Genomic DNA, 12,404 nt, shown 5'->3' with positions numbered 1-12,404 from the left:
CTCAATGGGGTTCAATATAAGTTTTATGGTTTTAGTAACCCAGTCCTGGCAGCCACAATATCCTAGCACTGTGGCAAAGAGTTTGACATCAGGAACCACCACTCATATTTTCTTTAAAAAACATAGGACTCTAGTTTCTATAATGCTATGATTATGTGCCTCATTGTTTCCGGAATGAATGCTAATCTATTAATGACTCAACAGGAGGTACAAACTCTTGACTAAACCAAGCTAGCCAACAGAAAAATCACCTTGAGAATTTGCTGCAGTCTGGGAAAGACTGAGCGGTTTCGACGCGGGTCTGTCGGGACGTTTGGTGTCAGTTCAAGACCTGCGCGGAGCCCAGCGGGATGCTAATGACTTGCACCCGGCTTCACGTTTAGACGGTCCGTCTGCAGTTTCTGAGCGGAGCTGATTGTTTGGCTTTGTGGAGGGAAAACAGCAAGAGCAAAACTGAAGCTGGAAGGTCACTGGAAAAAAAGAGAAAGACACTGACTGTGAAAACAGCCACAGTTAATCAAATGGCATGTCCAAATATTTAGGGGCCGCAGAGTGACAGTGGGGCCCTTCAGAAAAAACACTGCATTTCTGAAATGCAAAAATCTGGCTAATATTACAAAAGCATATTTATATTTTTGCTGCACAACAATTGCAAATATGAAACATCAGTATGTTGGCTTGACAAAAGCAACGTACAGAAATCATATTTAAGGTTATTCTTCTGAGAGTGATCGGACTTACGGACAAAAAAAAACAAAAACATGCCAGCAACATGCTAATTCATGGTAGCAATGTGTTAAAATCACGTTAGCAACATGCTAATTCATGGTAGCAATGTGTTAAAACATGTTGACAGCAAGCTAAATTATGTTAGCAACATGCTTATTTATAATAACAACGTGCTAAAACAATGCATCATATTAAATACATGCAGCATGTTAAATTATGATACCAACATGCTAATTCATACTAGCAATGTGCTAACATGCTAAAGGCAAGCTAAATCATGCTAGCAATATTCATAATCATGTTAACAATGTTAAAATATGCTAGCAACATGTTAATCCATGCTGGCAGCACGTTAAAACATGCTTAACAACATGATAAAAAATGCTAGGAAGCTTAATAAACTTTCAAACTCTCAGACAAGGGATTGTCAAGCCAACATAACAGTTGTCCCGACAAACTTTAAAAAAAAATATATATATATTTAAACTGTCAAAAATAAAATGAAACATTTAAATGTTATTCATAGAAATTACACTTTCAAAAGTGCAGTTTAATTTCAGAATAAAATGGCAACGCACTTAAATGATTTTTTTTTTTAAATAGGGGTAAATTTTAATTTGTAAAAATATCTTAGCATATGTTTTCTTTGCTCGTTTGTCATATGCAATGACCAAATATCAGTGTTTTTGTTAACATTACTCGTGCTTTGAGCTTTAAGCATTAAAAGCGTTTGGTAAATAATGTTTTTGAAGAATAATGCAGATCAAAGCATCTTAAAGCACGACTCTTTCCATGAGTCCCCCAGCTGCTCAGTTCCAGTACCCATGATTCACTGCTCAAGACATCAAACCAAATGAGTCAGTTTCCCTCCATGATTCCCAGGTCTGTTCAGGAATAAAACTCTTTAAATCCCTGCAGGTTTTCACGATGGCACAGAGATCAAACGCTGAAGTTTGAGTGTGTGTGGCACCAATATCTCTCTCTCTACATGCATGTCCTTATGTCTCTGTCAGTGTCATCCTGCGAGCTGTCAATCATCACCGTGGCAACACAGGTGCACTGTCTCTCAGATCTACGCGGATCTGGCTTGTTTCCGGCACAGAACAAAAACTAAGAAAAAAAACCCCCAGAAAATAAGGTGTTTACAACTTTTTTATCTCATAGTTGCGAGTTTATATCTCACGATTGCAAGTAAAAAACTCGTAATTGCAAGATTCCATCTCACACTTTTCTCACACAATTGTAAGATGAAGTTTGCAATTACCTTTTTTATTTGGACTGTTATTCTCACAGTTGAGAGTTTATATCTCGCGATTGCAAGTAATAAACCTCGTAATTGCAAGTTTACATCTCACACTTCTGATTTTTCCCCCCAGAATTATGAGATAAAAAGTCACAATTGTAAGATGAAGTTTGCAATAAACTTTTTTTTTTTTTGTACTGTTTATTCTTACAATTCTCACTTTTTTCTCTCAGTTTTCAGTTTATATTGCAATTGCAAGTAATAAACCTCGTAATTGCAAGTTTACATCTCACACTTCTGATCCCCCCCCCCAGAATTATGAGATAAAAAGTCACAATTGTAAGATGAAGTTTGCAATTACCTTTTATTATTTGTACTGTTATTCTTACAATTCTGACTTTTTTTCTCACAGTTTTCAGTTTATATTCTGAGAAAAAGCTTCCATTGATCTGCACTGGAGCAGCTGCAGGGAGTCAGATTCCCTCGTTCTTGCATTGGTTTAGAGTTTTTCTACACACACACACACACACACACACTGTAACCTGCTGTAGTAGAGACACATCTGTTTTGTTTAAAGCCACTTTTTTCTCTCTTCGCGTCCAGAACGCGTTTGGCACTTTGCAGAGAATGAATGCAGCTGTAGGGGAAATACCAAAGCTCTCGTAAATGTTATTAAAACCATTAGCCCGCTCTCTTCAAACACACACACACACACACACACACACACACACACACACACACACACACACACTGCACAGCTCTAAAATAGCTCTAATCAAAAGAGGATGTTAGTTTTGAACTAATAATCCAAAAGGTTAATTGAAAGCATCATGTGCATGTTTCAATTCTCTGGTGTTAAAATACAGACAAAGAAACGGGATTCCTGGACATGTGCTTGGACAGATCGAGCAAGACAGACTTAACGAACGAGTGCGAACGATCTTAACAAACGAGTGCGAGATCTGGTGTGTATAAATAGAGGTTTGGATCTGCTGGTTTCTCCACAACCGACGGCTCTTGCAACAGGCTGCCAGAGATTCAGGAGTGTGTTTGATTTGGATCAGAACACAGCTGACAGAAAACACTATTCCCATTCAGACTACTGTGAATAAAATCAAATAATCAAATCAAATTAATAAAATGATCAAATCAAATAAATTGACTTGAAATATATATATATATATATATAAAAAAATATTTAAAAAGTATAAAATAATAATATATAAAATACTAAATAAATGAAACAAAAATTAAGAAAAAATAAAGTGAAACACATTAAAAGGAAATAAAAAATAATAAAATAAAATATGAAAATAAATAAATTATCTGGAAATATGAAAAAACATTAAAAAAGTATAAAATAATAAAAAATTCTATAAAAAAATAAATGAAACAGTAACCGTAAAAATAAAGTAAAATACATTAAAATAAAATAATAAAATAAAATAATAAATAAACAAATAAAATAAATGGAAATAACAAAAGATTAAAAAATAAATAAATCCACTCGAAATACAACTATATAAAATAATAATAAAATAAAATAAATGAAACAGAAATAAAAAAATAAAAATAAAATATATTAAATTTCAAAAATATATTTCTTTAAATTTCCTTATAAAACAGAAATATTATTTCGCTTTTGCATTTGCTTTCACACAGTAAATTTCTTAGGGGTAAAACATCGAAATATGTCATTAAAAGTGAAATCATATTTCACAATTGTTAAAAAAGGTCGGATTGAAGTTGTATGGGGGGAGGCGCCAAGTTATGATGTTTTTGGTCATTATCATGATCTAATGTGTGTGTGAACACATGCATGACACACATACAGTCTCAGAGACTTGAGTACATTGAGTAATACCATGGTAGATGAATATGGTAATCATTCAGTACAATGGTACCATAGCATTAGTTCACATTTTTAAGGGGTAAAAAAAAAAAAAAAAAAGTTTTCAAAAGTAAAATATATATAATATTGGATTCAAAATAAGAAAATTGTAGTGTGAAATATCCCAGAAGAGCTTCAGTGTTATAAACACTGCACTATGATCATAATACACAAACCCGCTATGTCCCAAATGATGGTGTCTCTCTCTCTCTCTCTCTCTCTCTCGTTGGAAACACAGTAAAGCAGGCCAAAGTTCAATGGGGTTGCTAAGCAACAGGCTTGTCAGTGCCTGGAGCTGATTGTCATGGCCTGCAGTGATGCCAGGCTGCCTCTCTGTGCCAACCAATGCCAACCGAGCCGCCATCTTTAACCACGTCACAGGGACGTTCTGATGGCTTTACTGGAAGTTACTGGAGACTGAGAGAGAGAGAGAGGGAGACGGCTACAGGGGCCCGGAAGGGACACGCGGTTGGTTCCTCTGCTCCGCCGCAGCGCTGGGACTCGGGGAACGGCAGGAGGAGGAAGAGGAGGAGAGGAAACACTCATGACAAACGATGATGAGGTGACAGACTCACGCACACATCCGTCACGTGTGTCACGCTGTCAACATGCGCATCTGTCCCGTTTCAAACACGAGACACTGAATCACAGAGTTAGTTTCAAACTAAAAATCTAATCATTACCCTTTCTTAATATAACTGAAGAAAGTTTTTAGTTTAGTTCATTCAAAATAAATCAGATTAGTTGGGTCAACACAATTTAGTTGGTTTAGGTTCTCTTTGTTTACTCAATTATGTTTGAATTTATTACGTGTTTAACTTTATTACATTCGTCAAACTAAATTTTCTCATGTTGGTCCAACTTTTGCTGAGGTTTAATACATTTTATTATGTTAAAACATGCAGTTTCATCCATAATTATATGCAAATAAGAAAACAAAAAATCTATTCATTACCCTTACCTAACATAACTGAAGAAAGTTTTAGGAAACACTTTACTTAAAGCTCTTATGTATGATGCATTATAATATTCATAATGCACATTATAATGCATTATATATTTGTATAAATAACTGTAACCAAAGTTAAGTTGCATTATAATATTTGCAGATTCTGAAATTGGTTGTTTATCATGTGTTTTAATGCATTATACTTTCTAAAGGTGTGTTCATTGATTAGATAAGTATTATAAATGTATTATAACTGCAGTTACAGTTATTCATGAGACTATTCAATGCATTACAAGGCATAATTAATGCATTAAAAATACTTTTATAATGCATTATACATAAAGGCTTTAAGTAAAGTGTTAGCAAAGTTTTTAATTTAGCTAATTCAAATAAATCAGTTTAGTTGGGTCAACACAATTTAGTTGGTTTAGGTTCACTTGGTTTAGTCAATTATGTTTAATTTTATTACATTCGTCAAACTAAAATTGTCTTATGTTGGTCCATCTAATTTACTGAGATTTAATACATTTTCTTATGTTTCATTCATAATTATATGCAAATAATAAAAGACTGGTGTTAGTACTGACATTAGCATGGGGGGGGGGGGGGGGGGGGGGAGTGATGTAATCCAGAATGGATTATTAAGAAAAAGTCAAATGATATCTTACATCACAGACGGCTTAAAAACCAGTCAAGAAGTTGTTGGATCCGACTGAACCAATCAGCGGCCTTCTCCTGATTACATCATCAGTTCTAATGGCGACTGAGCTGTTGGATGACAGTGAAGATGTAGCCAACGATCCTCGAACCTCCACACACGGTTCCTTCGTAAGAGTCTTCAAGCTTCTGGAAAACTGTGGAAAATCAAAGAGGATCATCTGATTTTTGGCAGTGTGAAAGGTCACTGCAAATGACCATAGAAGCCTGTCTAAATCCAGACATAAACACACACAAACATTAATCACACACACAAATTCACACACTCAAAACCAAGCGATTTTGTTTACATTCCAGCATTCGTATGCCGTGCTGCGTGTGTGTGTTTCATGCAGGTGTATGTCTGAATGTACAAGAGAAGTTATTTTAGAGTGTGTCAGGTCGACCGCCCTCCTTAACACACACACACACACAGTCCACAACGTAAAATTAACACTCACCAAGCGTGATTAAAAAAATAGCTCTGGCAAGTAAATAATAGTTGTAAAATATGAAGTTAATTGCTATAGCTGTCTGGCTACTTAATACATGGAATATAATACATAGTTTAAATGGATGTTAAATGAGTGGTTGTTATGGTCTTCCGGACGGTTACTAGGGTGTTGCTATTAAGTTGCTAAATGTTTGTGGTTTCAATGGCATTACAAGTGTCTTCTGGCTGTAAGGCATTACTAGAGTGTTCTGAGTGGTTTCTATGCACTTACTAGACAGTTGCCAAGGTGTTCTGGCTAATAACTAGGGTGTTGCTATGAGGTTACTAAGGTGTTCTGAGTGGTTGCTCAGGGTTGTCAGGGTGTTACTAGGGTGTTGCTAAAGTGTTTTGAGTGGTTGCTACAGTATTCTGGGTTTTTTTCTGGGTAAGGTGTTAGTAGGGTGTTCTGAGTGGTTGCTCAGGGTGTTACTAGGGTGTTGCTAGGAAGTTGCTAACATGTTTTAAATTGTTTCTACAACATTACAAATGTCTTCTGGCTGTTTTTTTTTCGAAGTAAGGCATAACAAGCATGATCTGAGTGCTGCTAGGCACTTACTAGACAGAAGCCAGGTGTTACTGTGTAGTTACTAGGGTGTTGCAAATGTGTTTTGAGTGGTTGTTAGCTAAGTTTTTTAGCTGTTGTTACAGCATTCTGGCTGTTTTTTCTGGGTAAAGTGTTACTAGGGTGTTCTGAGTGGTTGCTTAGGGTTGTCAGGGTGTTAATAGGGTGTTGCTAGGAAGTTGCTAAAGTGTTTTGAGTGGTTTCTACAGCATTCTGGCTTTTTTCTGGGTAAGGTGTTAGGGTGTTCTGAGTGGTTGCTCAGGGTGTTACTAGGCTGTTGCTAGGAAGTTGATAAAGTGTTTTGAGTGGTTGCTCAGGGTGTTACTAGGGTGTTGCTAGGAAGTTGCTACAGTGTTTTGAGTGGTTGCTCAGGGTGTTACTAGGGTGTTGCTAGGAAGTTGCTACAGTGTTTTGAGTGGTTGCTCAGGGTGTTAATAGGGTGTTGCTAGGAAGTTGCTACAGTGTTTTGAGTGGTTGCTCAGGGTGTTACTAGGGTGTTGCTAGGAAGTTGCTAAAGTGTTTTGAGTGGTTGCAACAGCATTGCAAGTGACTTCTGGCTGGATATTCTGGGCAAGGCATTGCTAGAGTGTTCTAAATGGTTGCTAGGCACTTCCTAAATTGCCAGGGTGTTCAAGGTAGTTACTAGGGTGTTGTTAGGCAGTTGCTAAAGTGTTTAGAGTGGTTTCTGCAACATTACAAATGTCTTTCTAGATAAGGCATAACATTATAGGCCTATAGGCACTTACTACGGCATTACTAGGGTGTTTGAGTGATTGCTAGGCACAGTAGGCAGGGTGTTCAGGTTAGTTACTAGGGTGTTGCTAGGCAGTTGTTTTGAGCAGTTGCTACAGCACTGCAAGTGTCTTCTGGATGTTTTGTTCTGGGTAAGTTGTTATTATGCAGGTGTTTTGCGTGGTTGCCAGGTAGCTGTTAGACAGACACACACACAGACGGATAGATCGAGTTTTGGACTTGCTTTGTTACACATACACAGAGAGAGCTTGGTAACACCTGTGGCCACCATCAGACCTGACCCCAGCTGACCTCACAGGCCCCGGTGGGGTCATGAGGCCTCAGGGTTGTGTTTGTGTCCACCTCACCACACATGATCAGAGGGCACGCTCGCACGCAACCTGGTGCCCAGATGGGTACTGTACGCCACCCCGAAACACAGCGCTCGCATATTTCCTGGAACACACACACACACACACACACAACAGGGACATCAAAACACACAAGTCTCCCACATTCTCCGGCTTTCAAGTCCACTGGCAGCGACTCAGATGGGCTTTGGTAGCAGGAGGTGGAGGATTGTGGGATTCTGCCATGTATGTGTGTGTGTGTGTGTGTGTCCTGTTCAATCTCTGTTAATTAGTCATGTTTAGTAGCGGTAACCTTCCTCTAACATTCCCACAAGTCACTCATACAAATTACCTAAATTAGTCAAGTTCACATCTGATGTTTTGCTAATAAAAGTACCATGGTACTTAATACACTATACCAGTCAAACGTTTTGGATTGGTAAGATTTCGGTAAAGTCTCTTCTGCTCTCCAAGGCTGCATTTATTTGATTAAAAATAAAAAAAATAAAAAAACAAGTAATATTGTGAAGCATCAAATCATCATATCTGAATGATTTGTGAAGGATCATGTGACACTGAAGACTGGAGTAATGATGCTGAAAATTCAGCTTTGATCACAGGAATAAATTACACTTTACTATATATTCACATAGAAAACAGATGATTTACATTGTAATAATATTTCACAATTTTTACTGTATTTCTGATCAAATAAATGCACTATTGGTGAGCAAAAGAGACTTCTTTTAAAAAAACATAAAAAATCTTACCGATCCAAAACTTTTGACTGGTATAGTGTATATGCACGTACATTACCAAGCATATAGTATAAATATTATATATATATATATATATATATATATATATATATATATATATATATATATATATATATATATACATATAAGGTGTCATATATAAGGCAGGCTTGATGTCAAGTTTAGATTATCACTGTAACTTTTCCACTCATAAGTGCTACTTGCACGCATGAAGTTTCTGTAGGAATGGACACCTGTGCTCGGGATCTGCGGATGAGCAGGAGGCGTGTGGACTCTTGATGGAAGATGTCTTTTGTGTCATGATATGAAGCACCAAATGAATGTCTGTCACCACCACCTTCTGCAGCTGGAGTGTGTGTGTGTGTGCGCGTGTGTGTTTGGGGGCCACATGGTGCAGGTTGTTCATGTTGAAGTGGAGGGCTAACAGTGCCCCCTGGGGATGAATAACACACTCTCTCTCGCTCTCTCCTCTCTCTCTCCGCAGTCGCACACCTGCACCGAGGGGGAGATCCATGAATATCTCATGCTTCATGTCAGTGGACTCCTGAAATGAGAAGAACTGCTTCATAATTAGCCTGTCAGTTTCCACCAGTTTGACCCATTCGATCATCTTTTGGCATGTTGGAATTATCGCGACTCGTGCAATTTGATCACACATGACGGCATGATTCTGAGAGACACAAACCAACTAAACATGATGCTGTCCTTCACTTTGCTTGCCGTCATTCTGCTCTGTATATTATAAAGGTAAAAATGTGCAACAAAAAATAATTCATTAAACCCACTGAAGTGTGCGATGTTGATTTCCCTCCAAAATGGTGTCGCTTCCTGTGGATGATGTCATGAAGGGATTTCACAAAAGGAGGGAAAAGTTATAGATTGATATAAAAACATATATATTAATGAGAAAACATTCACTAGATTCTAGGGTTATTTTAGTGTCATTGAGATACTATTATACAGTAGTTTTTAACATTTTGAATATTTTCGGTTTTCATTTAAATTTTTAGTCATTTTATTGCAAGCATTTTTTTTTAAATAGGTCTATATAGTTTTTATTAATTTTAGGGCTGTTGAATCGATTAAATCGCATTTAACATACAAGTTTATAAAAATAAAATACACAGTATTCTTACAAACTTTCATGTTGGATGCGATTAATCGTTTTGACCGCTAATTTTTATTTCACTTTTCATTTTAGTACATCAAGTTAAACTAAACGAAATGAGAAATGTTGCATTGGCAACTAGCTGAAATACGTATTTTTATTTCAGTTAAAGTTCAAGTAACACAGGTTTTTATTATAATTTTGGGTTCAGTCAACTATGATAGCCCTGCTAAATACTCAACGCGTTAAACTGTGGCATAAAACCCATACGTAACTATTCAGCACAACCAAAGCAAACGAATACAATCGTCTCAGTGGATTTCAATCGACACTGTGTGGATCCAGACCGACAGCCATAAAACACAACGCGACAAAGTCAGAAGGAACGAGAGAACGTGTGAACACGGGAAAGACGGAAACGGAAAGCAAACAGAGAAAGAAAAGGCCGTCTTCTCTTAAACAAATTCCACTGGCATCTTGTAGGTTTTTATTGTGCGCATTTGGCCCCGGGCCGCATCTGCGGGCCAGCTGTTAGCGGGAGAGACGGGCGAGAGACTCCACAACACAACAGCCAGCAGTAATTGCTAGTGCAGGATATTAAATGTAGTCGATGAAAATGTTTACTGGCGATGAATATGCATAACGATGAGAAGAAAATGGCAGCGGCAGATTAAAAAGAGAGGCAGCTTGTTTACAGGGGAGACGAAAGAGAAAATAGGCGAGTGTGTGTGTGTGTGTGGAATGTTGCTTGGCCCGTTGCCTGAAATAGGAGAGAGGAACCTTTGGGCAAGGCATTAGGGAGTAAAACAGATGGTTTGTGAACCTTTTATTAGGCAGAAAAAAAAGCATTAATCAAAGCGAGGCAGAAAATGGCAGCAGCTCTTTGTTGCAGCACTATTTTTTTGCTGGATTTGTTGTTTTTTTGTTTTTAAAGGTGTTTCTGCGGCGTGTTTTTCTGTCGTGGTTGTAGCGCCGACACGCAAACATTAATGATGGACGGTTCGTGTAACATACGCGAGTCACTGCGGATGAAATATCGTGTTAACGTCCACAATATACAGCGCGAGTCTTTAATGTTGTGCAGTGCAGTCACTCACAATTATTAAAGATGGAAATCATATCGGTTTGGAATATTGGAATATGAAAATGGTCACATCTAAATCCAACGTATTTCATAATTTAAGAAGGTTAACATGAAGTAACAATAAAAATAATTCTAATTGTAATATTATGTAATGGAGCTGAGATAACATGAACAGTTGCATTAGTATTAACTATACAACTACAACTGCACTGCATTAACAAACCTCTAATCTCTAATCAATATTTCAAATAAAATATTGTTTTAATTGATCAATTTATAGTTTTCCTTGTGTCCTAAATGTCTCTTTCCATGTCGTAAAATATTTGCAAAATCTCTTTAACTAACAAAAGCCAGTTCCTCAATGACAAAATGACAAGATCAGCACAAACATCACTATATATATTATCAATGAATTCGAAACGTTTGAGCAACTTCAGGTTGACGTCCTCGTGTGACCTGTCTATCTTTAGCTCATTATGAACATCCTGTCATTGTGTAAATAATCAAAACCCTTTCAGAGAATCACGTTCTCAAACTACGACACGCATTCGTTCGCATATTAAAGACTTTCTGCAGACGCCAAATGACCCACATTCACTTAGTAAATATTTGATGGCAAGTAAAGCTGCTACAGATGAACAACAGTTATAATAGAGTGACCATCAGCTGACGACAGGCAGGTGTGTGTGTGTGTGTGTGTGTGTGTGTGTGCACAGCTGCTTCAGAATCTCTTTGTCAGGTGTGTGTCGTTTCTGGTTTTAGCAACACAGAAGGTGCAGTGTTATTTCTGTACCAGCCTGGCAGAGTAAGTGTGTGTGTGTGTGTGTGTGTGTGTGTGTGTGTGTGTGTGTGTGTGTGTGTGTGTGTGTGTGTGTGTGTGTGTGTGTGTGTGTGTGTGTGTGTGTGTGTGTGTGTGTGTCGGAGATGACCTACTTTAAGAAAACACCAGAATCTCAGAGTCCGGTTTTAGTATCTAGATTTTTGACACAGGAAAGAAAAAAACATCACAAATCAAAACAATGGACAGTTTCTCATCGACGGCAAAGCCATGAAATGCCGATCGAACGAACGAAGGCCTGAGACATTTCCCAGGAGAGATCTCATCAGTGTCTTATAAACCGGGACGGATTCGCAGAGATCCTAAAGTATGCAATCAAAAGTCAATATGAATGCAAACATTTCTCAGACGATCACATTCGTTCATACAACTAGTGCCTCATTTAGGTGTGTTTTTGCTGTGTGTTTTTCTAACATATTTATACATTGTAAAAGTGTTTTGAGCAACTATTGAGAAAATACAGCATGCCTAAAATATGCATTAGTTACTTGGTAACATTTAACAAAAAAGTCCCACTAGTTAACATCAGTCGCATTAACCAACAAATAGCAATACATTTGTTACAGTCTTTCAATAATATTTGCTAACGTTGGTTAATAAAGATACAACTGTTAATATTAGGGGTGTAACGATACCCCTCATGTCACGATCACAACACTGAACTCACGATACCATATTATTGCGATACTCCAAGACACATGATAAAAGGTTAATAAAAAATGTACTGTTTATTAAACTGATAAATTTAATATTAAATTGTGTGTGTAAATGAATATTCTTGGACTTGGTGCTGGAAACCCAAACACAGGACAACAGAGACACCAGAGTAACAATATTGTGTGAAAATACAGAGTTATTTTAGACGAATATGTTTCTCTGTCACTGACTACATAATGATTTAAAATAATGTAGGCCACTTTTTTACACAGATATTCCCCTATTGCATTATT

General features: G+C 37.3%; 1 protein-coding gene across 1 annotated transcript in view; it reads right to left on the bottom strand.

Annotated features, from left to right (window-relative positions):
- The window catches only part of tcf4 (transcription factor 4), a 221,818-nt gene that overhangs the window by 192,335 nt on the left and 17,079 nt on the right, over nt 1–12,404 (bottom strand). The gene's annotated exons all lie outside the window — the stretch shown is intronic.

This window comes from Squalius cephalus (genome assembly GCF_949319135.1).
Source record: "Squalius cephalus genome assembly, chromosome: 17".
Classification (NCBI taxonomy): domain Eukaryota; kingdom Metazoa; phylum Chordata; class Actinopteri; order Cypriniformes; family Leuciscidae; genus Squalius; species Squalius cephalus.
This window is presented reverse-complemented; position numbering and strand designations above follow the sequence as displayed.